Source organism: Felis catus, chromosome D4 (assembly GCF_018350175.1).
Source record: "Felis catus isolate Fca126 chromosome D4, F.catus_Fca126_mat1.0, whole genome shotgun sequence".
Classification (NCBI taxonomy): Eukaryota; Metazoa; Chordata; class Mammalia; order Carnivora; family Felidae; genus Felis; species Felis catus.
The window spans coordinates 10,627,320-10,653,991 of NC_058380.1; the positions used below are offsets into that span (position 1 = coordinate 10,627,320).

The window sequence follows — 26,672 nt, forward strand, 5'->3', positions numbered from 1 at the left end:
TTTGATGAGGTCCCAATAGTTCATTTTTGCTTTTGTTTCCCTTGCCTCTGGAGACGTGTTGAGTAAGAACTTGCTGTGGCCAAGGTTAAAGAGGTTTTTGCCCACTTTCTCCTCGAGGATTTTGACGGCTTCCTGTCTTACATTGAGGTCTTTCATCCATTTTGAGTTTATTTTTGCGTATGGTGTAAGAACGTGATCCATGTTCATTTTTCTGCATGTCGCTGTCTGGTTTTCCCAGCACCACTTGCTGAAGAGACTGTCTTTATTCCATTGGATATTCCTTCCTGTTTTGTCAAAGATTAGTTGGCCATACGTTTGTGGGTCCATTTCTGGGTTCTCTATTCTGTTTCATTCATCTGAGTGTCTGTTCTTGTGCCAGTACCTACACTTCTGATTTGTATATAGTGTTGAAGTTGCTGCTTTGTTTTCATACTGACGAGATCACATTGCCCCAAGAGCCACAAACAAATGGGAAGTGAATTAAAAAAAATAACACTTCTGACAAAACAGAGTCCATTGAACTTGGGAAGAGTAACTTAAGAGTACCCTCATGGCTCCAAGTTCACACACACACACACACACACACACACACACACACAAGGCTGTAGGGTACAAAACGGGACTCAGATGCATGCCTGGCAGTGGGGTGTGTGTGTGTGTCTCAAATCTTGTTAGGACAAATCTCTTTTCAACCCAAATGTTTCAACTTCAGTGGATGGAAACACAGAATTCCTGATCGAGTAAAGGATAAAAAAGTTACCACACAGCGAGTACCTAAACCATGGTGATGCCTGATCCACTGACACCTTTCAGACCTTCGCGCAGATCTGGTGGCCTTTGGATGTTAGGGATATAATGATGCAGATGCATGCCGCGAATACTTCTGAATGCCCACAAAGCACAAGCTAGCCAGTCCCCTTCTATTTGATCACTCCCTAACAAGCCCCTGCTGTTCCTCTGGCCAGTGCCTCCCACTCACCCATACCTCGGTCATTCTCAGCATCGCCAACAATTCTCCCATCCCTTCCCCCCAACGAAAACCTATCAGAACACAAGTTCACATGACTTCATGAGAGGATTAGTCTGGAATTCCCTCAACTTAAAAAAAAAAAAAAAACACAAAATTTTTTAAACAATATACAGCAACTTCCATAGCAGTGAATATTTGCACTTCTTCTCCCAACTGTTACTAAAACCCTGCCTCGATTAAGAAACGGAGTTGTAGGAAGTAAACTCCAATCATTGCTGGCCTGACCTCCTCTCCCAGATCTGGATTGAGTCAACTCCCCCCTGACTCTTGAACTGTTAACTCTGAAAGGAGATCAAAGGGTGGGGTGTCTCTGGAGGCAGAGAAGTCTTACTCAGCTCTCAAGGTCAGAAGCCTGGGTTTCCCAAAGACACTCAGGCTAAGCCACCCAGGATTTCATCTTGCCACCAAGATGCCACACAGTCTCAAATACCTTAAAGGTCCTGAAGACAAATAGTGCCTACCCCCTGACCAGCAACACCCCCCCACCCTGTGACACTTAAAAGGAGAAAACGTTTGCACTGAATAACTACAAAGCGGGAGGGGGGGGGGGCTGCATTCCTAAGGACACAATCCTCACAAAGAAACAATGGAAAAGATAAAACAGGCACCTTGAGTAGAGGCTGAAGGATGAAGTTTCAAAAGGCCAACAAGAAGTAAATCGCGACAAAGTCTAGCACATCAAATCACACGTTACCTTTCATCAAAAGGAACTCGTTTTGTTTTTCTAAAGAAATGGCAACAACTTAGCATGCCACTGACGTTACACAATATCCAATGTCTCCCTGGGTTGACAACCCCTTTCTTTTTTTTTTGTTACCTTTAAAAATTCTGTGGGGCGCCTGGGTGGCGCAGTCGGTTAAGCGTCCGACTTCAGCCAGGTCACGATCTCGCGGTCCGTGAGTTCGAGCCCCGCGTCAGGCTCTGGGCTGATGGCTCGGAGCCTGGAGCCTGTTTCCGATTCTGTGTCTCCCTCTCTCTCTGCCCCTCCCCCGTTCATGCTCTGTCTCTCTCTGTCCCAAAAATAAATAAACTTTGAAAAAAAATTTAAAAAAAAAAAAAAAAAAAAAAAAAAAAAAAAAAAATTCTGCACCAAGAGCTCAAGTTTTCTTTTGCTTTTTCCTTGTGGAAATTTAATTCCCGGCCAACTCCAGAATTCTCCTACAAATATGTCGTGGTCAGTGGCAGACATCAGTAGCTCAACTTAACCAGAAAAGTTCGAAGGCTATCATGAGGTGAGCAAAATTTCGGTCTTCAAATATACCGAATGCCTTAATTCTCCTGCAGAGTTTATTCGTAAAGTTTTGTTTACTTCTATTAATAGTGAATCCCTTGACCTGCATCTCCTACCAAATTAAAAGAGAAAAATCCCACGAGAACCAAATTTTATAGCACGGAGAAACAGAACAGCTAGAGCAGTTAAAAATTGGACACGAAATCTCTAGGTGAATTTTTTTTTTAATGTTTATTTTTGAGACACAGAGAGCGAGCGAGTGAGTGAGCGAGAGGGAGGCTGAGTGGGGGAGGGGCGGGAAGAGAGGGAGACACAGAATTCTGAAGCAGGCTCCAGGCTGTCCACACAGAGCCCAACGCCGGGCTCGAACCCATGAACTGAGAGATCGTGACCTGAGCCAAAGTCGGATGCTTAAATGACTGAGCCACCGAGGAGCCCCTCTAGATGAATTCTGTAACTCGCCTAATCTCTTCTCTCTCACTATGCTGTAACATAAAATCCTATGAGCACTTTTTTGAGGTGCTCACCTTACTAGTCTGGGGGATTCAATAATGCATATTTACAACTGGCTAAAATAAGACAATGGAGAAGAAGCTTTAGAACAACTAGAACTCACAACTGCTGGGCATTTAAATGAATACAACCATCCCGGCAATCTCCACTACAGAATCGTGCAGCCCAGCAACCCCACTCCCAGACATGCATCCGACAGAAATGTATACATACGTTCACCAGAACACATGCACAAATCTGTTCATGACAGCGCTGTCCATGCTGGTCCTGAAGTGGAAAGAAATGACCCAACGCACGTCTCCAGGAGGATGGATTCAACAGTGGCATAGGCACACGAGAGAACACAATGAAACCACGAAAGGAACAATCCATAGCCACACAAAACAACGCGGATCAATCTTACAAACACAACATGCAGTGAAAGAAGCCAGACACTGAGGACACACTCTGTGAGTCCATGTACTGAAGTCCAAACACTGACCAAAGGAGTCTTTGCTATTAGATGGATACTCCAGGGCCATGAGTAGGGACTTGAAAGCCATGGGATACCAAGATGAGAGGCTTGGGTCCGTGGCTCTGTTTGGGAAAAGGGAAATGAGCAAGTATTTGGCAGCCAAGTGGCAAATAGCATCATATAATACAGACAATCACCACCCCTAAAAAGGGCTGCTCTTAAGCTGTTTTTATTTTATTGAATTCATCTAGAGAGACAGAGAGCGCGAGCATGGGGGAGGCAGAGAGAGGGAGATACAGTATCTGAAGCAGACTCCAGGCACAGAGCCCAGTGCAGGGATCGAACTCACCAACTGTGAGATCATGACCTGAGCCGATGCCCAATGGACTGAGCCAGCCAGGCGCCCCTTTGTTTTATTTTATTTTATTTTTTTATTTTATTTATAGAACAAGCAGGGGTTAAGTAGTTATTTTTATAGCAGAGAGCAGTTCTGTTGACGAGGAGGAGGGGGGAGAGAAGTGGGAGGAAGAGGGGGGAGAGAAGTGGGAGGGAGAGGAGGAAGAAGGGAGGGAGAGGAGGAAGAAGGGAGGGAGAGGAGGAAGAAGGGAGGGAGAGGAGGAAGAAGGGAGGGAGAGGGAGAAAGAGCGAGGGTGAAGTCAGCTTCATTTCTACCCTTACTCTAATTATTTTTTCATATTTTCCCCAAGGTCAATGGGTGAAACCAGTCAGAATTACCAACAGGAAGCTAAACAAATTTAGCCAAAAATGTAATGCAGGCATCCACACATTTACATTCTTACCTATAATCAAGCCAAAAACTATATAAAAAAGGAGTTTTATCTGCAACACACAATAAATGTGAACCCTCAACAAGCGAAGTTCCTGAGTGCTTCTCTGGGGACCAGGTAATTATAAAAAGGGATTAGTATGTCTTCTGAGTGTTAAACTAAGCCCCATTGCTCAATTCCATTAACTAATTAAAAAAAAAAAAAAAAGAAAGAAAACAACTTCCAACAGAGCTACAGGGTTCCTGACATTACCAGAAATACATAACTGTTCCCAATTAACTGATTGCTTCTGTAATGAAAAAAGCATGAGGATATTTAGTTCTAATAGGTTTTTCTGGTCTGTATATCCGTACACAAACACACAACTCAACCACGTACATGTTTCAAGATTCTTCGTCAGTGAGAATATCATTTGCTTTCATCATTCAGACTTTAAACACAAAGCTCAAGGAAGAAAAAGGCAAACAGGTATCAGAGTTTAAAGGCCAAAGCTAGAAAATAAAAACAGTTGGATTAGGTCACCTGCTATGCTCACCGGGGGACACGCTGACGAGCAATTCACACGTCTAGTGCCTGGAGTGTTTTAATAAGAGCCCCACTGTTAGGCCTTCCTCCTAGACAGTTCTGTTCTTTTCCATTGCTGAAATACACACACACACACACACACACACTCAACAAACCTTAGTTTTCCATTTCTCCATGGCCTTGTCAAGTATGGAATGCTTTATTTGAAATCATAAAGGTAAATGGAAAAAAAGAGAACTAAAAATCACTAGATAAAAATTAGGGAATATCTAATAAAATTGGGAGGCAGAGGGGAGAGGAAGAGAAGAGAGGTAAGGGGTATTATTAATTCCCTTTTTTCAAATTTGTTGACATCACGTGTAGATTGTGGCAGTTTAAAAAGGTTCCAAATTTGTCGACGCTCTTCCCATCGAGTGGCACATTCATGTTTCCTCCCCTTCCTCCCTTTCTGCTCAGAGTCTGAGCAGGCTTCTGACTGATCCAATGGATAGAGTTTCGTGAAAGGAAAGTCATGTACCTTCTAAGGCTAGGTAGCTTCCAACTGGTTCTCTTGAGGCATTCTAGCTCAATTAATTGCATTTGTCCATCTGGAGAGTATTTTTAGATGAGATTAACATTTTAATCAATGAACATTAGGTAAAGCAGACTGCTTTCTATAACGTGGGTGGGCCACACCCAATCAGTTGATGGCCTGAATGGAAGAAAACGATCAGCTTCCCCAAACAGGAGAGCATTCTCCAGTAGACTGCTTTGGTCTTCATCTGCACTACCTGCTCTTCTGGGTCTCCGGTCTGCTGGTCCACACTGCAGATTTTGGCCTCAGCAGCTCCCATAATCCTGTCAGCCAAACTCCTTAAAATATATCTTTTTTTTAAGAAATATATGCACATCCTATTTGTTCAGTTTCTCCGAGGAATGCTGATTAATACATGAAGGAAGCTGGTGGCCAGGCCACCAGTCCGACTACCTGGGGCCACCATGCTGAAGTCCCCATGTGTAGTAATACTCTGGCCAACAGTCAACACGGAGCCTGGTCTCCTGGCCACCCCGGCCAAGGCCTGGGGCATTGGAGCAAAACCTCCTTGGACCCTCCAGACCAGCCAATTTGCCAGTGGAGTGCCACACAGAGACCTCCATCAACACCACAAGCAGCAGCCAAGCCCTGCCTGACTCTATAACCCACGGAATCCCAAACACCATTAAAATAATTGTTTCAGGTAATTTGCTACACAACAATCACCAAAAGAACTAAAAGCAGGACTTAACAGGAACACCGGAGACTGGAGCTGAACGGGCACCCAAGAGTGAAGGGTTTTTGTTTTCATTTTAAAGGTCTTTGTTGTTTGCATGATTTTATGTACAAATATAACTTCAGAAAGGTACGAAAAACTAAAACGACAGCAAATGTGTTTAATGTTCACAGTGTACCCGGTAGCTTTTCAAATGCTCCGTAAGGTTTTTAACTCATTTAATCTTCAAATAACCACACGAGGGGAGGGCTTTTGTTACCCCCTTCTTATGGACGGGAAACTGAAACACAGAGAGGTTCAGTAACTGTGCCAAAGGCCACCCGGCGGAGAGGTCTGTAGGATATTGAAGGAGGCTGGGCCTTGAAAAATGAATACAGGTGGGGAGTAAAGCAAAGGGCATTGCAATGCAGGCCACAGCTTTTGAATAAGCAAGGCAGTCTGGTAGTGCTTAACAGGTCAGTCACATGCTTAGGTCACAGAGTGAGGCCACTCAGGTGAATGGCACCTTGAGATTATACTCTTTGTCCAGCGGCTTGTAACTGCTGAGCCAGCCTGGTTGTCTTTCCACCCCTTACGCCACCAGAATGAGCCATGAGTATCAGAAAATCCCACCCTCCTGCCCTCCTACTACAACTCTGTATCTTTCTATCTCCCCACTTGCCATGAACTCTGGGAGGGTCTAAGCGGCTGACTTTCCCCACTAGGGCCTTGCAGAAAATAGAAACATAATTTTTACTAAAGATAAATGGATACTGGCTTATTCTATGTGCAAGTTGGTGGAGTGGTCTTCACCTCAGAGCAATTTTTGCTGCATTTTGAGAGCCAAGAGGAGGGAAGAGCCATCAATCAGGCAAAGAAATGCTCACTGGACAAAAAAATCTGTGACACGTGTTCACAATTGAACCCCATGATACAGACTTTAAAGTAAAAATACATTCTCCCAGGGGCACCTGGGTGGCTGGCTCAGTTGGTTATGCACCTGACTTTGGCGCAGGTGATGATTTTGTGGTCCATGGGTTCAAGCCCTGCACCTGGCTCTGTGCGGACAGGCTCCGGAACCTGGAGCCTGCTTCAGATTCTTTATCTCCCTCTCTCTCTCTCTCTGCCTCTCCCCAACTCTCTCTCTCTCTCTCTCTCTCTCTCTCTCTTAAAAAAATTTTAAGTTTTTTTCCCAAAAAGCTCTAATCTTTTTTTCTGCCTTTATATTAGTTCACCAATTTTCACGATCTTCCAGAGAAAGAATGGTAGGAGACCAGCATCATCCCCACTGTCCAGAACAGCCTGTGCCCTGTTAATCTCTCTTCTTCAAATGGCTTGGTGGTATTTTCTTCAGAGATATCTGCTCCCTTGTCAATTTCTAAGGCTCCCTTAAAGCTCAGCTCAAGCAGTACCTTTCAGGAAAGCCAATCCTAATCATCCAGGCAAAAAAGATCTCTTGACTCAGAGCTCATAGAAGCATTCACTATTTGTTAAGTGAACTAAACACTCCTGTGTTTCCTATAAGGATTCTGCCTAGTGTTTTTAATTCTTACGTAGAATTTCTGAACAACCAGCTACTTAATGGTATGATTCCTCTTGTATCCCCTAAACCTCCTAGCTCAGTATCTTTGCAAAAAGCATCATATAAAGAAAAATTGTACGTGACTGGCCAATGAAATTACAACAATAGTTGCATTTACACTATTGAATAAGGTTATCAGGGTCAAAGTCACCATTACTTGGAGAATTACATTACAAACCAATGAGATACCTTTTTGTAGGTAACGTATTAGTAATTTAAAGATTTCTCTCATCAACTGTGTACTAGATTCAAGGACAGCTCGATTCTGCAGGAAGTAGGTGAACTACATGTAGCCACAGCCATGAAAAAAAAAGTCTCTAGTTTGTGAAATATTCCAAAAGGGGGGGAAAAAACTATATGCATAAAGATGATTTCTGCAGTAATATATACCAGTACAAGTCCAAAAAATTAACAATCATTGCCAGTTATGGGGGTTTATTAACTGGAAACCTGTCCATGGGGTTGTGGATGTGTGCAGGAATTAGAAAGTCATGGAGACTAAAGCAACATGGAGATATACTTTAAGAGAAAATACAAAATCGAGAAGACATGGAAATGCACTGGAAGGAAACACAGCTGAAATAATCCAGCTCCTGGAATGGGGTAAATACGGGTCACCTTTTGTCCATTTGCAAAACTCTCTGTAGATTTACTGCTTTTGCAATTTACAACAGGACAGAACTCTCACACACTGCTAGTGGAAATACAAACCATACAATCGCTTGGGCTTCTGTTCACCAGTGTCTGCTAAACTTAACAGTTTAGAACTCAACAATTCTAAGTATACACTCAAACCCAATGTGTACATGTGCTAAAATGTTCACAGCCAGGCTACGGGCCATAGACAGACAGAATCTGGAAACTACCAAAACACCCATCAATCCCAGGACGGGTAAGTAATTTGGGGTATAATCACGATGGAATATTGCACAGCAAAGATGAGTGAATTACAGCCACTTGCAACATCAGCAAAATTCACCAACATCATTTTGAAAGAAGACAGATTAAAAACAAACAACAACAAAAAGCAACGTATTAGATGATACCATGCATAGAGAGCATGACAACAGGCAAAACTGATCTGTAGTGGCAACAGTGGGTACCCTGGGAAGAAAAAATGACCTGAACAGAGCAGGAGTCCCCCACAATATGGCAACACTCTCTCTTGATCTCAGCGTGCATTCTAGGTTTAGGTTCACTGTGAAAATTCACCAAATTGGTATGTTACAGTTTAACGATTCCTTCAACAATTGGCATTAAGCCGAGCCACACATGCAACACGCAAGGTGCAAAAGAATCATAAAATGTCCCCCAACATTTGAAACCAACTTGACTTCTTGGTTTGATTGCAGGGCAGAAGAGAAGTGGGGAGGCTGCTGGGTAGCTTAGACAGCTTCACCTCTGCTCCCTGAAATGCGATTTTTAAAACATGCACAAATAATCCAACAAATGCCCGAGGGACAAGTCTGCGATTTTCACGGACATCTCCCACCTCCCCTCGCAGCTTCTGAACCTGCTCACCCTACAGGCCTCAGCTGCCAAATGCACTGCCCCTTTTAGCTTTGCTCCTGCCCCCTCCCCATTGCCTTGATTTTTCTCCCACTACACCCCCTCCGCTCCTCCTCCGAACTAGGTGGTTAACACAAGAGCACATCAGCTCATGAAACTATTTGTGAGTAAATGCTGACATCACAAAACGAACCCAAGTCTTGACTGTATCAATTCCAGGGGCCATTTGCCTGTGGTTTCTTTCCTTGGGGCCAATTTAGATGATTTAAAAGAAAACTATTTTTAAAACTGCACTCCTCTTTTGTTCTATCACCTTTCCCCCCAAAACACACACACAGACAGAACTCACTTTTGCTGAGGTGGAGCCTCAACTAGAGTTTCACAAAGTGCGCTAAAGCATCCTCGTGCCCCCAGGGGGAAAAACGCATCCCTCCAGCGTGTCTTCAAAGGAGGCCACCATTCCGCCAATGGCCTGAGGCTCTCTTGCATCTTCAGACACTAATCCCTCCACAAGACAGCCCCTACTATTAACAGCCCCAAATCTATTTAAAAAGAACTCAAGTTTCTAATTCAATCTCTACCTTGGGAAAACCTCACCTTAACAGGAGAGAGGGAGGCTGAGGGAGGGTGAAATGAAAAGTGCTCATGGGGATGGGGTTTCTTTGGGGGGTGATGAAAACTGTTCTGGAATTAGTGATAACGGCAGAACTTGGTGAATATACTAAAAGCCACGGAACCGTACATTTTTCTTTAAAGAGTGTATTTATGGCCTTATTAGATCTCGATTTTTTTTAAGTAACTAAAACGTGGGAGTGCCCCACTTTTTACTAGAGAAGGTTGGATGAAAGGAGCAATTAGCAGGTGAACAGCTAAGCACCACCTAAGAATCAAACTGACTAAACCCATGAATTAAAGACGAAACAGGTCCTGATTTCCATCCAACTCAAGGGTGCGAGGAGGGGTGGGGGTGGGGGGGCGGAATGGAGGCGGGACAAGAAACTGCACAATGACACGTTTGGAGGATTACCCCTCCTTGTTCGTTGGGTTCTCCTGCAGATAGATTTCATTAATTAATCCGACGAGACGAACCTCGTAGAGAGGAGGAGGTGCAGGCAGCGAGCGCTGGGGGACGCCACAGATTGTTTTTAACGCTAACTCGCCCCAAGCCGTCACCCATCACCCCGGGGCAGCGCGGCTCCCACTAACCCGCAGGACCCACCACCAGGAGCTGTCTCCCAAAGTTCCCCGGGAACCCAGATGGGGGGTGCGGGGGAGAGTGGGCAAGGGGTGGTGGCTGCCCAGAGCGCAGGATGCGCGGGTTTGCTCAAGCGGCCGGGGAGAGGGGGCGTCGGGGACCAACTCCGCTCGCACCCTCCCTGACCTGACGCCCCGGATCGCCCAGGAGCCCGCGCCGCGCTGGCCAGGGTCCGGCCCCGGAGGCCCCGGGCTCTCCCGCCCTTCCCCCACCTCCCGACCCCTCCGACCCCGGCCGGAGCCATCTCGGAGTCGGCTGAGCGCGGCTGAGACCACCTGCCGCTCTGGGATACACAGAGAAAGGGGTCCACCGCCACTCCCCCTGCGGAGCGGAACCGCGAACTTCACCCGCTGACGCCGCGGGGAGGGTCCTGCACCCCGTCCCGGGCTCGCACAGGACCCGAGGGTACCCCAGCGCCGTGCGTCCGCACCCTCCCGTCCCCGGCCCGGACTTCCCCGTTGCCCCGACCGGCCGAGCACCCCCCCCCCCGCCACCGCGGCCGCAGCGCGCGCCAAAGCCGGGCGGCCGCGCAGCCCCAGCCACCCTCTCGGACCCCGTCCCTAGGCCCGCCCCAGGGCCGCGGGGGGAGGCAGGGCGAGCACGAGCCCGCGGGGCTGCCCTCCGCCCCCGCCGGGCGCCCCGGGGCGCGCGCCAAGTTTGCGGGGCCGCCGCGGGGGTCAGGGCCCGCACCCCCCTCGCCCACCCGGCCCGGCACCGGGCCCCGCGCAGCGCCGGCTCACTCACCTCCAGGCGCGCTCCCCAACCTGCGGCGCCCGGCCGGCCGCGGCTCCGGGACCTCGGAGGAGGGGGCGGGGCGCGGAGGGCGGAGCCGGCGCCGGCGAGCAAGCGCCAGAATTAAACCCCGAAACGGACTGCAGCCGCCGCAGGGACGGAGGAGTCGCGGGAGGCCGGCCAGCCTCCGTCCCCAGGCGGGAAGCGACGGCGGCTGCGTCCCAGCGCGGGGCGGGAGGGAGCCCCGGGCGGCTCCGGAGACCGCCGGGGACCCCTGCCCTGCGCGGCGCTTCTTTGTACCCCGGGGCCCGGCCGGCGGGCGGGCCCCAGTGCGCCTGCGCGCCGCGGCCACTCCACTCGGCCCACGAGGCACCTTCGCGCACCTCCGCCTCACCCCTGCCCGCGGGCCCCTGTCCGGCGAGCGGCGTGCGGGGGAGCTCCCGCCGCCCGGCACGCACCTGCCGCCCACGGCTGTTTGCTCTTCTCCCCGAGGCCGCGAAGGTTCCACCCGCAGTGAAACTTGAGTCGGTTCCCACCTACCGTCCCCGACGGGGAGGGATCCCGAATAACACCCTCCCACCCCTCCGCCCAGACCTTGCTCGGGCGCCTGCGGGTTGTTTTCTGGCCCCAGGTGAGCGTGCGGGGCTCTCGCTTCCCGCAGGTGCGTGAGTCCCCGGGGCGACCAGAAACCTCCCGCCGCCGTGCCCACGACCGGCCCTGCGTCCTCCGTGCGTTCGCCCCGGCTCGACTGCGGGGCAGAGTCCTCGGTGGAAAAGAAACACGCGTGTCCAGAAGCGCGCGTGTGTTCGGAGGACTCCAGAGAAGGCGCAGTGCCTGCCTCGGGGGCTGAGGGCCCACCAGGAAGTCAGACGCTCATTTCAGAGCCGTCGCAGTGGGTGCGAGAGAGACGGACGAGTGGCGATGGAGAGACCCTGACTCCAGTCTTTCAAATGAAAATGGTTTGAACAAACAGGACTGGAGGGCCAACTTTAAGGAAACCAAGTGTTACGAACACAAAACACACATGCACACACACACAGGCATTAATGCCAGCTCCCCAGTCAGGGCTTTTAACGGGGGTAGGGCCCTCCTCCCTGAGCTCCTCAGCAGAGCATACACCCAGCGGAGCCCTACACTTGTCACGGGTATTTTCCTAAGTGGGTAAAAGTGAGAAATCATCAAACCTCGAAAGACGAAATGCGGGCCTCTGGGGCGAAGAAGCTGTGAAATCAGCGCCTCTCTATGTGTTGGGGCACAGCGCACCTGCTAATTCCTGACAGTGATGGCCCTGCCTATTAAATCTCATCAGCGCCCCTGCAGCTCATCAGGTGGCCTTTCCTTCTTCTGGGCCTCAGTTTCTTCACCTGTAGAATGGGGTGAATGCGTTCAGTAGATCTTCTCCACCCTCTCTCTGCCTAACGTCCATAATTCTATGAAAAGAATCCTTGTCACCTGGGGGACAAGTGGGGGCGCTGCATACACACGGCGCTCTCTACCCTTTGTTTTCCCTTCATTACGTTTAGTCCGTAAATACCTCTTTCATAAACCCTCAAACGTTGTCAAACCGAATCGATCAAAAGGATGGCAGGTTCTGAATCTTTTTGGTGGGTGTCTATTTGAAATTTCACTTCATTTTTAGTCATTTACCCGTTGCGATGCAACCAACATACCATAAAAGTTAAAGTTTACAATATGGTGATTTGAACATATTCAAAGTTAAGCAACCATTGCCACTAATTCCAGAACACTTTGATTATTCCAATAAGAACCCCCACACTGGGCAGTCACTCCTCAGTGTCCCCGACACTGATCCCCAATCAACCACTACTCTACTTTCTGGCTCTGTGAATTTGCCTATTCTGGGTATTTCTGGATATAAATAGAAACATACAATATGTAACCTTTGTGTGTGGCTTCCTAAAGTTTACCTAATATTTGCAGAGTTCATTCGTGCTATAGCTTTTATCAATACTTTATTCCTTTTCGGGGTGCCTGGGTGGCTCAGTCGGTTGGTCCTCTGACTTCAGCTCAGGTCATGATCTCATGGTTCCTGAGTTCGAACCCCACATCAGGCTCTGTGCTGACAGCTCAGAGCCTGGAGCCTGCTTTGGATTCTGTGTCTCCTTCTCTCTCTGCCCCTCCCCTGTTCATGCTCTTTCTCTCTCTCTCTCTCAAAAATAAATAAACATTAAAAAAAACTTTATTCCTTTTTATAGCTGAATGATATTCCATTGTATGGATAGGCCCACACCTTATTTATCCATTTGCCATTTGATGGACATTTTGGATTGTTTCCACCTTTTGGCTCTATGCTGCCCTGTGATTGAGGAGAGGAGGAAAACTTCTTAGCTATTTGGTAACTCTATGATTAACTTTTCCAGGAACTAACAAACTTTTCCCAAGTGGCTGTACTATTTACATTCCCATTATAAGAGTTCTAATGTCTCCAAACCCTTGCCCATAGTTGTTATTTTTATTATTATATATATATTCTAATGGGGGTGGATTGGTTTTAATTTGCATTTCCCAAATGACTAATGATGTGGAGCATCTTTCTTTTCATATCCTTATTGGCCATCTGCATATCTGCCCTGGAGAAATGTCAACTCAAATCCTTTGCCCATTTTTACATTGGGTTATGTATCTTTTTATGGTTTTTTTTTAATGTTTATTTATTGTTTTGAGAGAGAAAAAAAGAGAGAGAGCATGGGGGAAGGGCCGAGAGGGAGACCCAGAATCCGGAGCAGGCTCCAGGCTCCGAGCTGTCAGCACACAGCCTGACGCGGGGCTCAGACTCACAAGCTGAGAGATCATGACCTGAGCTGAAGTCTGACGCTTAACCTACTGAGCCACCCAGAGGTCCCTCATTTTATTGTTGAGTTGCAAGTGGTCTTTGCTTATATCTAATAAGTAATAGTAGTTCTTTATCAGACAGATGATTGGTAAATATTTTCTCCCATTCTGTGAGTTGTCTTTTCACTTTCCTGAGAGTGTCCTTTGAAACACAAACGTTTTTAATTTGATAGGGATATGTTTTTACAACATGACATGAGCTAACACTTATGTTATAAGCTAATACTTCACAGGTTTTCAGACTGTAAAAGTAATGCATGCCCATTATCAGAAATAAACTTTGGGTGGGGCGCCTGGGTGGCTCAGTCGTTTGAGCATCCGACTTTGGCTCAGGTCATGATCTCACGGTTCATGGGTTCAAGCCCCTCATCAGGCTCTGTGCTGACAGCTCAGAACCTGGAACCTGCTTTGGATTCTGTGCCTCCCTCTTTCTCTGCCCTTCCCCCACTAGTGGTCTGTCTCTCTCTCTCTCCAAAAAATAAATAAACATTAAAAAATTTTTGAAAAAGAAATAAACTTTGGGAAAATAGAAAAAGGATAAATAAAAATTAACAATCACTTATGGCTCCGTCACCTGCATATGGTCACTGCTCAGATTGTGGCTTATTTCCTGCAGGGCCTTTTCAAACGCACATTTATTTATTTGCTATCACCCCAATGACATCACGCGGCCCACGCTCTGCACTTGGGGTCATGATGAGGACTCCCTGGCAGCATCCCCAGGTTTAGAACTTCCTCCTTTCCCATCAAAACCAATGCTTCTGTGCCCATTCCTTCAGGTTCAGTTAAACCATCTAGTACAAAGGGGCACCTGGGTGGTTCAGTCAGTTAAGCGTCCGCCTTTGGCTCATGTCATCATCTCATGGTTCATGGGTTCAAGCCCTGCATTGGGCTCTTTGCTCTCAACACGGGGCCAATTCAGATCCTCTGTCCCCCTCGCTGTCTGCCCCTCCTCTGTTTGCACAGGCACATGCTCGCTCTCTCTCTCTCTCTCTGAAAAATAAACAAACGTTAAAAAAGCTATCTAGGACATTAATAATGCACATGACCGTAAGTTACAGAAGCTTCGCACTTAAAGGTCATCTGGCCTGGTTCTGGGATATATACCCCGTCAGACCATTTGCATAGTGGACTTTCATGTCACATAATTAGTCAGTCATCTGCCACATATTAGGGATTTTGTGCAAGTAGCAACTGCTAACTGTTTTACCTCCCTGAGCCTCAAGCTCCTTATCTGTACAATGGAAATAATACCAACCTTGAGGGGCAGTGAGAATCAAATCTCACAGAGTGAGTTGGACGAGACTGGGCCTTGGGTATGCTGCAGGTAGGAATCTGGGACCCTGAATGTCCCATGCATTCGAGCCCAATAAGGTACATGGCAGCACGGAGATGAATCAGGAAAGAGCAAGGAAGACACGCAGGCAAGAGGTCGCCAAAGTCCTACTAGTCCTTTGGGACACGTTAGAATTGGGGCAGGCCCTGGGAGTTATTTCCTTTCTCACATTCTTCTTCATTTCATTTTTTTTTTATAATAGGTATATACCACTCTTATCGTTGAGATGGTTTTAAAGTTTTTGTTATTCTCAAATATTTTATAGATGTGAGGGAAAGGGTTTTGTCTGTTTTCACGCCAGAGCATTAAAGAGAAGTCCTGGTGGTAAGAATGTGTGTGTGTGTGTGTGTGTGTGTGCGCGCGTGTCCATATGTGTGTGTGCGACGGAGCGTGTGTGTGCAGTGCAAGCCTGGACACAAGTGAGACTCTCTCAAAGAAAAGGTAAACTGAGGCACAGGGTGGGGGACTGTGAAGTTGAGACAGCTGGATCCACCCATGTAGATCTTCTCCCAAGGCCGACCTCAGAGGTTCTAGATTTTACTAAGGGAAGCTATGTGTTCCTCACCCCTGCTCGGGTCTTAACTGCTGTTAAGGAGTCTTCTTTCTGAATAACATTTATTAATATTACAAAACCCTAGTCCCTGACTCACCGCCAGTGGCTCTGTGGTTCCCTCTTCCAAAATAGCACTTCGACCTCCGTCACCGGAGAAAGCTAAAATATAGCAGCAGAAGGGAACGGCCCACATTGCTGGCTCTGGCTTCTTTCCAAATCCCAAGCTCACAACTCAGACTTCACCCTTTCACTTGTCACTGACTTAGAACCATTACAAAGCTTAGAAATTAATGTAAAATAATCGAGTTGCTGACTGCATCAGAAAACATACAGTTACTACCCAAATCTACAGAGAAAAGAGGACCTAATTTATTTCAACCTATAACCAGATAGCCCCACACTCCTGGTTCCTGGAAACGAGCATCTCAAAAGTAAAGGACTCACTGATTCATTTGCTTTAGTTATTTTGCAATAACTAGGGTTATTGCAATAATTAGGGTTTAGTCTGCATGAGGCTGAAACACTGTATGAATACGTTTTACATATTGTTGAAGGATATAAGCCTAGTTCAGGATATTTGAGCTAAGAATAATTTTTACTCATAATTATAATCGTCAATGTATCATTGTTACTAATATAAAATATTAATACAGTACTCAAAAGGTACATGACATTCTCAGAGATTCCTAAGTAGAGGGATTATATATACAAGCTTGTCCCTGCAAACCCACTATATTTAGGACATTTACTTATTTAACAAATATTTATCGGGGACCTACTGTGCCCAAAGCACTAGGTTAAGCTTTATAAAGGACACAGAGACGAAGAATCCCAAGAAACTACCTGTAGTTTAGAGGAGTTAACACGTGTACAAAATTCACTGTCATGTAAAAGGCTCTGGCTTGAAAGAGGCATGAAGTATCATTATAATTAAAACAATAGAATGTTAATAATTGATAACACTTACTGAGAGCCTCGTTGTCCTGCGAGCTCGTCATGACGATTATTCACGTTGCAGAAATGAAGACAGAGCTTCAGGGAGGGTCGAGTACGTACCAGAAGCCACAATGCTCAGTGGTGGAGGGAGGATTCGAACCCAGGTCGCAGAGCTGCTGAGCCAGAACTCACCACCCATCACTTTCAGCTAGCCCAGTGTGTGCATTGTGTTGGAGGTATTTTGTTTTGTTTGTTTTTGTTTTCATCATATTGGCGATAACTTCGCACTGAGTCATTGTCACTGAAGCATTTTCTCCCTTGGCAAGGAGCCCCTGCCCCGGTGATCTTTTGACCTCGACCTCATAGCACCATTCTTTAACCTGGTAGTTTTCGAAACAACCCGGCGGTCCTTTGAGCCTCGGTGACTTTTCATCAAACAGACCTTCAATGGAGGATAAACATGAAGGTTCTCTGAACACAGCTGAACAGGGAGGGCATCTTCTGTGGGCTCCAGGGGCATGAGGGGTTGGTGGGGTGGGAAGGAGGCTGCCCCACATTCAGTGGAGGCTTAGCACAGCTGAAACCCAGTAAGGAACACTGATGTCAATCCAACCTCGGTCTTGTCACTAAAGAAGCATTCACTTTCCCTGCACTGGCAGGGCTGCATCTAGTTCAACAGATGGATGGGCGTGAACCTGATGAGGTCTTAGAGTTGGTCGTGCTGAATGTTCCTTGTGACATGAAGAGCAGCTTCCTTTCATCGGGAGTTATCTTGTAAAGGTCAAAGATGACTTCCTGACCTGGTGGTCCAAACCTGGTCAGGAAGGTTGGGCAAGTCAAACGCTGAGCACCAGAACCGACCAAGTTGGAAAAATGGTGGGTCTTGCTGGAAGGGATCTGGTTACATAAGAGCCTTTTAACGAATGCCTTATTCAAAAGATTCCTGGTATGTGTAACATGGCAGAAAAGTTCAACAAAGAAGGGCTTAGTCAACTTGTTTCTTCCGGCCACAATGGTGGAGTCTGACAAAGCCCAGTCAGAGGAGGGGAGGAGAATGCTGGGGAGGGGGCGGGGAGGGGAGGGGAGGCAGTCACACAGAGGTGGGGGACAATGGCTTTAGTTCAGGGATACCTTCCCTGAAATCCTGCTTTGAGACTTGAAGCCAAGGCAAGGATTTTTTTTCCCTAAGGTTTTCTTGTTTACTGTCCTTCCTGTTTCTCTCCAGGAAACACAGAGAACTCTAGAAAGCTATTATTATTATCCTAACAAAGAAGCTAACCCAATTCCTTCGCACCTTCTGTCTCAGGTCAGCCTAAAGGGCACTTCACTTACCTAATCAATGCAAGGGCTTGCTGTCTGTGGTAGTCTGTGTGCCTTGGCTGACTTGTCCCCTCCGTGTGGTCGGTCTTTCAGGCTTTCAAGTACCTAAGCGCAGGGACCTAGTCTATTGAACTCTCAGGACACTGCTCAGGTCATGGGCACGATTTTTTTAAATAATACATGTAATTGATTGTTAAGTTAGCTAACATACAGGGCACACACAATGTGCTCTTGGCTTTGGGGGTAGATTCCCGTGATTCATCACTTACATGCAACACCCAGGGCTCATCCCAACAAGTGCCCTCCTCAATGTCCCGGGCACTATTTTTATGGTGCTGGTTATTTTGAAAACTGGAAGTAACTCAAATGTCTTATAATAGGTTTTATTTGAGATGATATGACACAGCACTAGTGAAGATGCCGTAGAGCCAGGAAAAACGTTAAGAATATTGTAGTCTTTTGGGACATATGCAATGATTCTAAGGAGGAAGGAACATCAAAATACCAAGCAGTGCATACACATTGATATATACTGGCAACAACTATGTAAAAAAAATAAATGTTTGTAGACTACCAAAGAGCCATGGTGATCTTTAAAGATCGAACGTGATTGAGGCGCCCGGGTGGCTCAGTTGGTTAAGTGTCCAACTCTTGATTTCCACTCAGCTCATGATCTCAGTTTGTGAGTTCGAGCCCCATGTCAGGCAACACAATGACAGCACAGAACCTGCTTGGGATTCTCTCTCTCTGTCTTTCTCCTGCTCATGCACACTCTCTCTCTTCTCTCTCAAAATAAATAAAGAAACATTAAAAAAAAAATAACGATCAAACATGGTAGAAATGGGTTTAGGCCCAGTCAATCCTTTATAATCAAAAGTTAACTTAAAATATATGTAAACTATTGTATTAGTTATATACTGCTGCATAAATAAATTATCCCAAAACGTAGAAGCTTGGGACAACAAACATTTATCGTCTCACCCGGTTTCTGTGGCTCAGGAAGCTGGGAGCTGCTTAGCTGGATGGTTCCGGCTCAGAGTCTGTCATGAAGTTGCGGTCAAAATGTCTGCGAGGACAGCTGTCAAATGAAGGCTTGACCACAGCTGGTGGGTCCACTTCCAAGATGGCTCTGACTCACATGGCCGTTGTCAAAAGGACTCAGTTCCTTGTCATGTAGACCTGTCCCTGGGGAGCACCTCTCCATAGGGAGTGGCTCTCCGTAGGGCTGTTCGTGACGTGACAGCTGGCTTCCCCAGAGCAACTGATGATTGAGAGGGAGAGAAAGACCAAGGTCATAGCTGCAAGGCCTTTTACCATCTAATCTTTAAAGTGACATATCATCACTTCCGCCATATTCCATGGTCACATAGGCCGACCATGATACGGTGGAGGAGGGGACCGTACACAGTTCCCAATACTGAGACAGGATCATGAGGGATAATCTCGGAAGTTAGCTACACAACTATTAGCAACAATAAGAAGACATTTTTGCTCAAAAGCATGTTTTGGTTGTTGAACGTACATTTCGAGTATACCTTGAAATACGTATTTCAAAATACCTAAGCCCCTGACTATACTTTTCAAGACACGATCACAGTATTCACTTAGTATCATCTACGTGCCGTGAGCACTGAATTAAGGTTTTACATGGACTTCCTCCTGCAACCCTCACAGCTTGGAGGGAGGCACTTTTTGTGGCCTCCTTTCAGTCATTTCGGAGATGGAACTTGAAGCACGGAGAGGTTCAGCAACCTGCCCGAGGGCATACATCTATCGAGGACAGAAACCAGCCCATGAGCTCAGATATGTCATCCAGGCACACACATCTTCACTAAGCTGTACTGATTCCCCCAGTGACAGTTTTGTGGGATCAGTCCCTATCCTAACCCGGCTTTACAAGCTAAGAGCCATCACTCCAGGCGGGTGGGGACTTGAGGATGACCCCGCAGGCACAGAATGAATAAACTAAGACTCCAATTCACAGTTAGGTTCCTGGAGTCTTTCATCATGATGAAGACAGTAACAGTGGCTGGGGCATCTCTCTTCCTCCCCTCTCGCCTCCCTCCACTCCCACTACACTGGCCTCCCTGCTGCTCTTGAAACACTCCCAGCATGCTTCTGCCTTAGGTCTTTTCTGTTTGATGATCCTCTTGCCATCCCCCAGATCAGCACGGCTCCTTCCAGTACCTCCTTTTCCCAAATGTCACCTCTCCAGGGAGGCCCGCTGATACTGGGCCACTTGACATGATCACTCCACTTTTACTTAGCCCCGTCTTCCCTCCCTGACTCTCCCTTCCCATAGCAGTCACCACCGTCCGTATCTGGGTCTGTTTTGTTCACTGAGGTGTCCTAGCACTTACAACAGTCTTTGGTGCATAATGAGAGAGAGAAAGAGAGACAGATTGTGAGCAGGGGAGGCACGGGGAGAGAGGGAGACAGAGAATTCCAAATGGGCTATGCAATGTCAGTGCAAAGCCTGACGCGGGGCTCGAACTCACAAACCATGAGATCGTGACCTGAGCCGAAATCAAGAGTTAGCCACTTAACCAAATGAGCCACGCAGGCACCCTGAGAGCTGTTGTTTCTCCTCCTCCTCCTCCTCCTTCTTCTTCTTCTTCTTCTTCTTCTTCTTCTTCTTCTTCTTCTTCTTCTTCTTCTTCTTCTTTTTTACTATTTATTTTTAATTTTTCTTTAGTTTTTTTAATATTTATTTATTTTTGACAGGGAGAGAGAGTGCAAGCAGGGGAGGGGCAGAGAGAGAGGGAGACACAGAATCCCAAGCAGGATCCAGGCTCTGAGCTGTTAGCACAGAGCCCCACACGGGGCTCAAACCCATGAACCGTGAGATCATGACCTGAGCCAAAGTCAGACACTTCACTGACTGAGCCACCCAGGGGCCCTGAGAGTTGTTTCTTCTTAATGAACATTTTACACATGTTATCACATATGTTTATTTTTCAACCAGAGGAGATGTATCAGAAATTTCTAGAAATGACAAGCACTCTGGAAACAGAAGATGCTTTTAACTTAGAAGAGAGATAAACCCGGTCAGGATGGAAGAATTTTCACTGCCCAAGTAGGGGCCCATTCCTCCCTATAGTGATCCTAGGAAGCCTAAGCAAGGGGTGCCTGGCTGGCTCAGTGAGAGGAGGACACGACTCTTGATCTTGGGGTCGTGAGTTCGAACCCCACATTGGGTATAGAGATTACTTAAAAGTAAAATCTTAAAAAAAGAAAGGAAGAAAGTAAGAAACCAAACAAATATTTACTTTTGACGTTAGAAAAAGTCAGTGAAGCATATCACATTTCATAATGAATGAAATGAAAGACCTTCCTTCCTTCCTTTATTTATTCTGGATAATCTATTAGTTTTAAGTATGTTTTGTTCCCCCAGACATAGAGGTATTGTTTGACAGAAGGTCAGCGTTTGGCGTAAATGAGCTCAGGTCTACCTAGAACTATGAACTATAATCCTGGTCATGTCAGAATGCTGATTTACTAGTTGAGAATGTATGCAGTAAAGGTCCGTTGATCCTGAGTTTTTTCTTCCAACCCACTAAACATATCAACTATAGGGGCACCTGGGTGGCTCAGTCGGTTGAGCATCCGACTTCAGCTCAGGTCATTATCTCTCGGTCTGTGAGTTCAAGCCCCGCGTCGGGCTCTGTGCTGACAGCTCGGAGCCCGGAGCCTGTTTCAGATTCTGTGTCTCCCTCTCTCTCTGACCCTCCCTTGCTCATGCTCTGTCTCTCTCTGTCTCAAAAATAAACATTAAAAAAATTTAAAAAAATAAACATATCAACTATAGAAATACAGGCACCTGCTAAATGCTAGCCATCAAGCCTATATTACGTCTTAATACCTTCAGCAACCATAAGGATGCACACCGTAGTTACAAAGCCCAAAGAAGTTCAGCCACCTGTTAAGATTACACAACCAAGGCAGAGACTCAAACCAAGATTATCTGTCTAATTCTGAAATGTGGGCCAGTTTCAGGGTGCCACTTTCCGGCCTTGACCGTGAGCCCAAGCACCAGCCTTACCTAGTTATCTGTACGCAAGGTACGACAACCAAACATTGCACGGTACATATTTACATTCAGAAAAGCTTCATTGTTAATCTGAAATTCAGATTGAACTGGATGCCTTGGTTTTTATTTGCTAAACCTGGAAACTCTATAGGGAAGGAACCCCGGAGATCATTGAGTTTAGTGGTTCTTAGCCAGGGGTCCTTGACAAAATGGTCGAGAGGGCTTTTCAAAATACACATACAGGTTCTACCCCACACCCTATGAAGATTCTGGAGTGTGCCCAGCCCTGTGAATTTTCAGAAAGTTTTATTTGTTCATTAAAAAAAATAGTGAGTACTGGGGCACCTGGGTGGCTCCGTGGGTTGAGTGTCTGACTTCGGCTCAGGTCATGATCTCACGGCTTCTGAGTCTGAGCCCCTGCATCGGGCTCTGTGCTGACAGCTCAGAGCCTGGAGCCTGCTTCAGATTCTGTGTGTCCCTCTCTCTCCCCTCCCTCCCTCATCCTCTGTCTCTCTCTCTGTCTCTCAAAAATAATAAACATCAAGACCATTTTTTTAAATATTGAGTATCTACCCTGCGTCAAGTACTTTTCTATGCCTTGGAAACACAGCAAGAAACAATTCCCACCACACTGGACAGAGTGAGGGCAGACCAAGTGCAGAGAAACCTCAACCAAAATGCACACAAGTTAGCCGGAAACCATACGCTGGGGTGCCCCATGTTTAGAGAGATTCACGGAGCAGATTAGCCAGTTAGTATGGTTAACAAGAAAAACATAGCCCCCGGGGTCCCTGGGTGGCTCAGTGGGTTAAGTGTCTAATTTCCACTCAAGTCATGATCTCAAGGTTTGTGGGTTCCAGACCTCCATAGGGCTCTCTGTGGTCAGCATGGAGCCTGCTCGCGATTCTCTCTCTCTCTCTCTCTCTCTCTCTCTCTCTCTCTCTCTCTGTGCCCCTCCCCTGTTCATGATCTTTCTCTCTCTCTCAAAAATAAATATACTTTTAAAGAAAAATTCCAAAGCACAGGGACTAAGAGTGGGGAGAGGCTCCTCCATCTGCCTGTTGAAAATTGGATTAATGGACTTTGCTCCCTGAGACCCAAGGAACAAAGCTGACCTGGGACCAGTCCAGGCTTCCAGGGCCTCTGTGAACTCAAACTTGGGCCTGTCATGGGCCAAACCACTGTCATATGCCTGTCTTGTGAAGCCTAACTTTTGTTTTCTTGACTTCTCCAAGGCAAATGCCAAAGCGAATGAACCACGTGCTTGGCCTCCCTCTGAGACATTGACAGTAACCACCCCAGACAAATCCAGAAAGTCCTTCTTTCCAGGCTCAAGCACAACGTTCTCTTCTGCTGTGTCGGCTGAGCTTGGTGGCTACATAGCCCTCGCTGGGGCCCATCACAGGCCAGAGATATGAGAGGAGTCCTTTGTCACCAACCTGTGCCCCACTCTGCAAGCCATCAACCCCGTGCTCCCTGAGAGTGAACCAGAAACAAATCCTGCACCTTTGTTTTTTGGTTTTTTTTTTTGTCATTAACACTCTTTATCTCACCTGTCACTATCTCTTTCAAACTTGATTCTCAGTGCTCGTGACCGTGGGTCCAAAGGACGGATGAGGTAATAGATTGGAATGAACGGTGAACCTTCAGGTGAACTGGTTTTCCAGGGCACAGGAGAGGTGCTGTTTGAGGCTCCTACTTTTCGAGGAAGAAGGGCAAATCAAACAAAAGCGGCCAGATCCGGACTGCTGAGTGGGGGCTCGGTGCTGAGCCCTCTGCATCCACTGTTCCTTTCATCCTCACCACATCCTCACAGGGTGGATAATCTCGTCCACGTTTTCTACTAGGAGGAAGCGGGCTCAGAGGACTGAATTGAGGCAGGCTGGCTAGTCTGAAGCAGAGCGGGGCTCGGAGTGGGCGCTGTCTGCAAGGCAGGAATTTTTAACCACCAGCTGCCTGTCTGCCTCCAACCGGTCTGGGGTGTGGTCTGCAGGCCCCTTTACTCTCTCGCCCCCTGTGTCCCCGAAACCCTTGGCTCCTGATGGGAGGGCGGTGGCTTCTCTCTGCTATCTGTGCAGAAGCGGTGAGGGGCCTGCCTGTGCAAAGTTGAAGGGTAGCCCGGGGGCAGCAAAGAGACACCCCCCCCTCCACCTGCTCCGTATGCACACAGATGGATCTCTTTGGCCAGCACCATATTATCAGGAGTAACTGTTGTTTTTAATTCACCCGAGGGCCCTACATGGTGCATTTCTTTCCAATTCACTCCTGATTTCAGCACCCTTAGAGAATCGCCCCAGTGACTGCACACCCGTATGAGAGCTGCCTGAGTCTGAAAGGCATGCGCCTTTACCTCTCTGAAAGAGCTCACAAGATGCCAGGAATGCCTGCCCAGGCCCCTCTTCCCAGGGGCGTCAGGAGGGCTGAGTGAAAAGCCGGGAGAATGCATTGTCTCTGCAAGCAATGGTGTATTTATTTGCACGAGAAACTACAAACTTCAGTCCCATGATGGATCCCTGAGACTTTCAGGGGTAGGACCGCGGACCTAACCATCATTGCATACCAATTCCTCCATCTGACCTAATCCTCACATCAGCCCCATAAAGGCCACGCTTCTGTCATTCCCATTTTACAGGCCAGGAAACTAAGGCCCACGCGGGTACCATAAATGGCCCATGGTCACAGAAAACAGTCCCAAGCCACTATTCATCGCCTGGCTTTCTCAAGCCTTCCTGCACACCGGGGTCATGGTGGGGGAATTCTTCTAGGACACCAGTGTCTGATTCAAACCCAAACCAGTTAAACCTGAATCCCTAGGGGCAGGGGCATCAGCGGTGGTTGCTTTTTAAGCGCCCCAGGTGATCTAATGGGGTGAGAATTTTACACCTTAGAAAAGCAGGTGCTTTGGGGAGCGAGGGGTGCTCGCATCTAAAGCTGGGCCAGCAGAGGCCCCTGGGCAGTGGCGTGTGTGTTCCACATCCACAGGAATGGAAAACTGGCAGGAAATAGTGTTGTGTGATGCTTAACGGCTCCAGTCGGTTTCTGGAGACAGACACCTTGCATTTGAATCTGTGCCCTCCTTGATGGCGTGACCTTGGGCCCGAGTTTACCCATCACTACGAGGAGGATAATGATGGATCCCAGCTTAGAGGCTGTGAGGAGACAAGTGAGGGACGCACGTGTCCAGCTCAGCACAGATTTTTACACTTCCTGAGCGATTAGCCACTGTTAGTAACTGACGGCAATTAGGACACCTCCAAGCGCCTGCTGCAAATACCAAGGAGTTTCAAAGATCAATTCAAATTCTGAAAAGGCTTTCTGCCGCCTCACTTCTGATCAAGTTTTTTAGAATTACCCTCTCAACTTGAAAATTGAATTCATTTGCCTCGGAGGTTCAGCGTCAGGCGGCCCTGTTCTGGAGATGGGATGGGGGGGTGGGGGTGTGCAGCAAGGGGAGGAGGGCGGTAAGGCTCCCACCGCAGCCGGTGGGGCCCAGCAAGGGGAACTGGGGCCCCAGGGAAAGCCTTCAGCCCCCAGCGAGGGAGAGGTTGGAGAGGGGGCGGGCGGGGGGAAGCAGGACTCGGGGTCAAAGCAGAATGGGTGACGGGAAGCCAGTTTCAGGGTCTGGGGAAGAGTTCAGAGGTCTCTCACCAGGATCCAAGGACCTCGCTCTACCCACCGCTCCCCCCTTCTTTTGGTCATTTTTTGGGTACTATTCTCACCACCCGACCACTCCGCTCTCCATTTAGCTCAGTGATGTTGATTCTTGTAAACCCACATCAAACCTTGCTCATTCTGTGGCTCGTCGTGGCCCGATCGACGTCGAAGTTAGCCCGGTTTCCTCTGAGTGGCTGCTGGCCTTTGTGCAGTTCTACCTGGCCCTGTCATTGCCGCTGCATGAGCTTACCTAGTTTAAAGGTATTTTTGAGTTCTGAGAGGGTGGAGGCCACTTGGAGGCAGCCCGCCTTCTCCTAGTGAAGGTTAACCCAGATGTTTGACTCTGCATGGACAAAATGCATTATTTCCACATAGAGCATCACACAACCAAGAGGTCAAAGACAGCTTAAACGCCTTGGAGGGACAAATGGTCCTCTCCATCCACCTCCAAGTCTTGCAGAGATGTTTTATGTGGCCAAGCCAATGTTTTGTTTTGTTTTGTTTCATAATATTGAGTTTGAGTGCCTTTAGGTAGGGCCGTCCGATCATCTGCTGTGCAATCCGTCTCCTGATACCTTAACGTTTCAGACAATTTAACCGCCTGACCCCTAAAACTCATTTGCGTCTCTGAGCTCTGATTGGAGCCCCGTTCCCCAAATTCTTGGATCATCCCCCTCCCCCCCCCCCAAACCTCTGACAGATGGCTCTCCCGCTTATCTTCCAGAGGCAGGGAGCTTCTGGGGAAGTGCATGCTTTTCATACATAGTATTTATAGCAGAGATTCTCCAGCCGAAATTCATGCGCTGCGTTCTAACTGCTGAACTTTAAATCCTTTCCGTAGCTGTCTGCTTCCTGCGGAAGGCTTTTCCTGTTCCCGGGCATTCCATCACAAGACGGAGGCAGCTTGCAGATACGTTTTCCCACCTGCTCTTTGGGAAGCAGACGGGAAACTCGGAACCACATTTGACTTTGCTCTGCAACGGCCGTCACCTGAAAATGACCTTGGCCAACGCCCCTCTTCACGCTTGTGGAATATTGGCCCCATGCATCCATCCAACCTTTTGTTCTCGAGACTGAACTTTCTCGGGCATCATGGAATACTTTCATGTCTGTCTAAAAGGGGGTGAGCTGAGAGTGTAGGC

At 47.5% G+C, this 26,672-nt stretch overlaps 1 protein-coding gene across 8 annotated transcripts in view; it reads right to left on the bottom strand.

Moving 5' to 3' along the window:
• The window catches only part of KANK1 (KN motif and ankyrin repeat domains 1), a 211,717-nt gene extending 199,576 nt beyond the window's left edge, over window positions 1–12,141 (bottom strand). For 4 of the 8 annotated variants that reach the window (XM_023243318.2, XM_023243319.2, XM_023243316.2 and 1 more), the window contains exon 1: window positions 10,861–11,007. The gene's annotated coding sequence lies outside the window, so the exon portion shown is untranslated. Of the gene's footprint in view, window positions 1–10,860; window positions 11,009–11,306; window positions 11,406–12,032 lie in introns of those variants that run through there. The other 4 variants (XM_045043463.1, XM_045043462.1, XM_045043460.1 and 1 more) reach the window with 3 other exon arrangements.
• Between the last annotated feature and the right edge of the window lie 14,531 nt (window positions 12,142–26,672).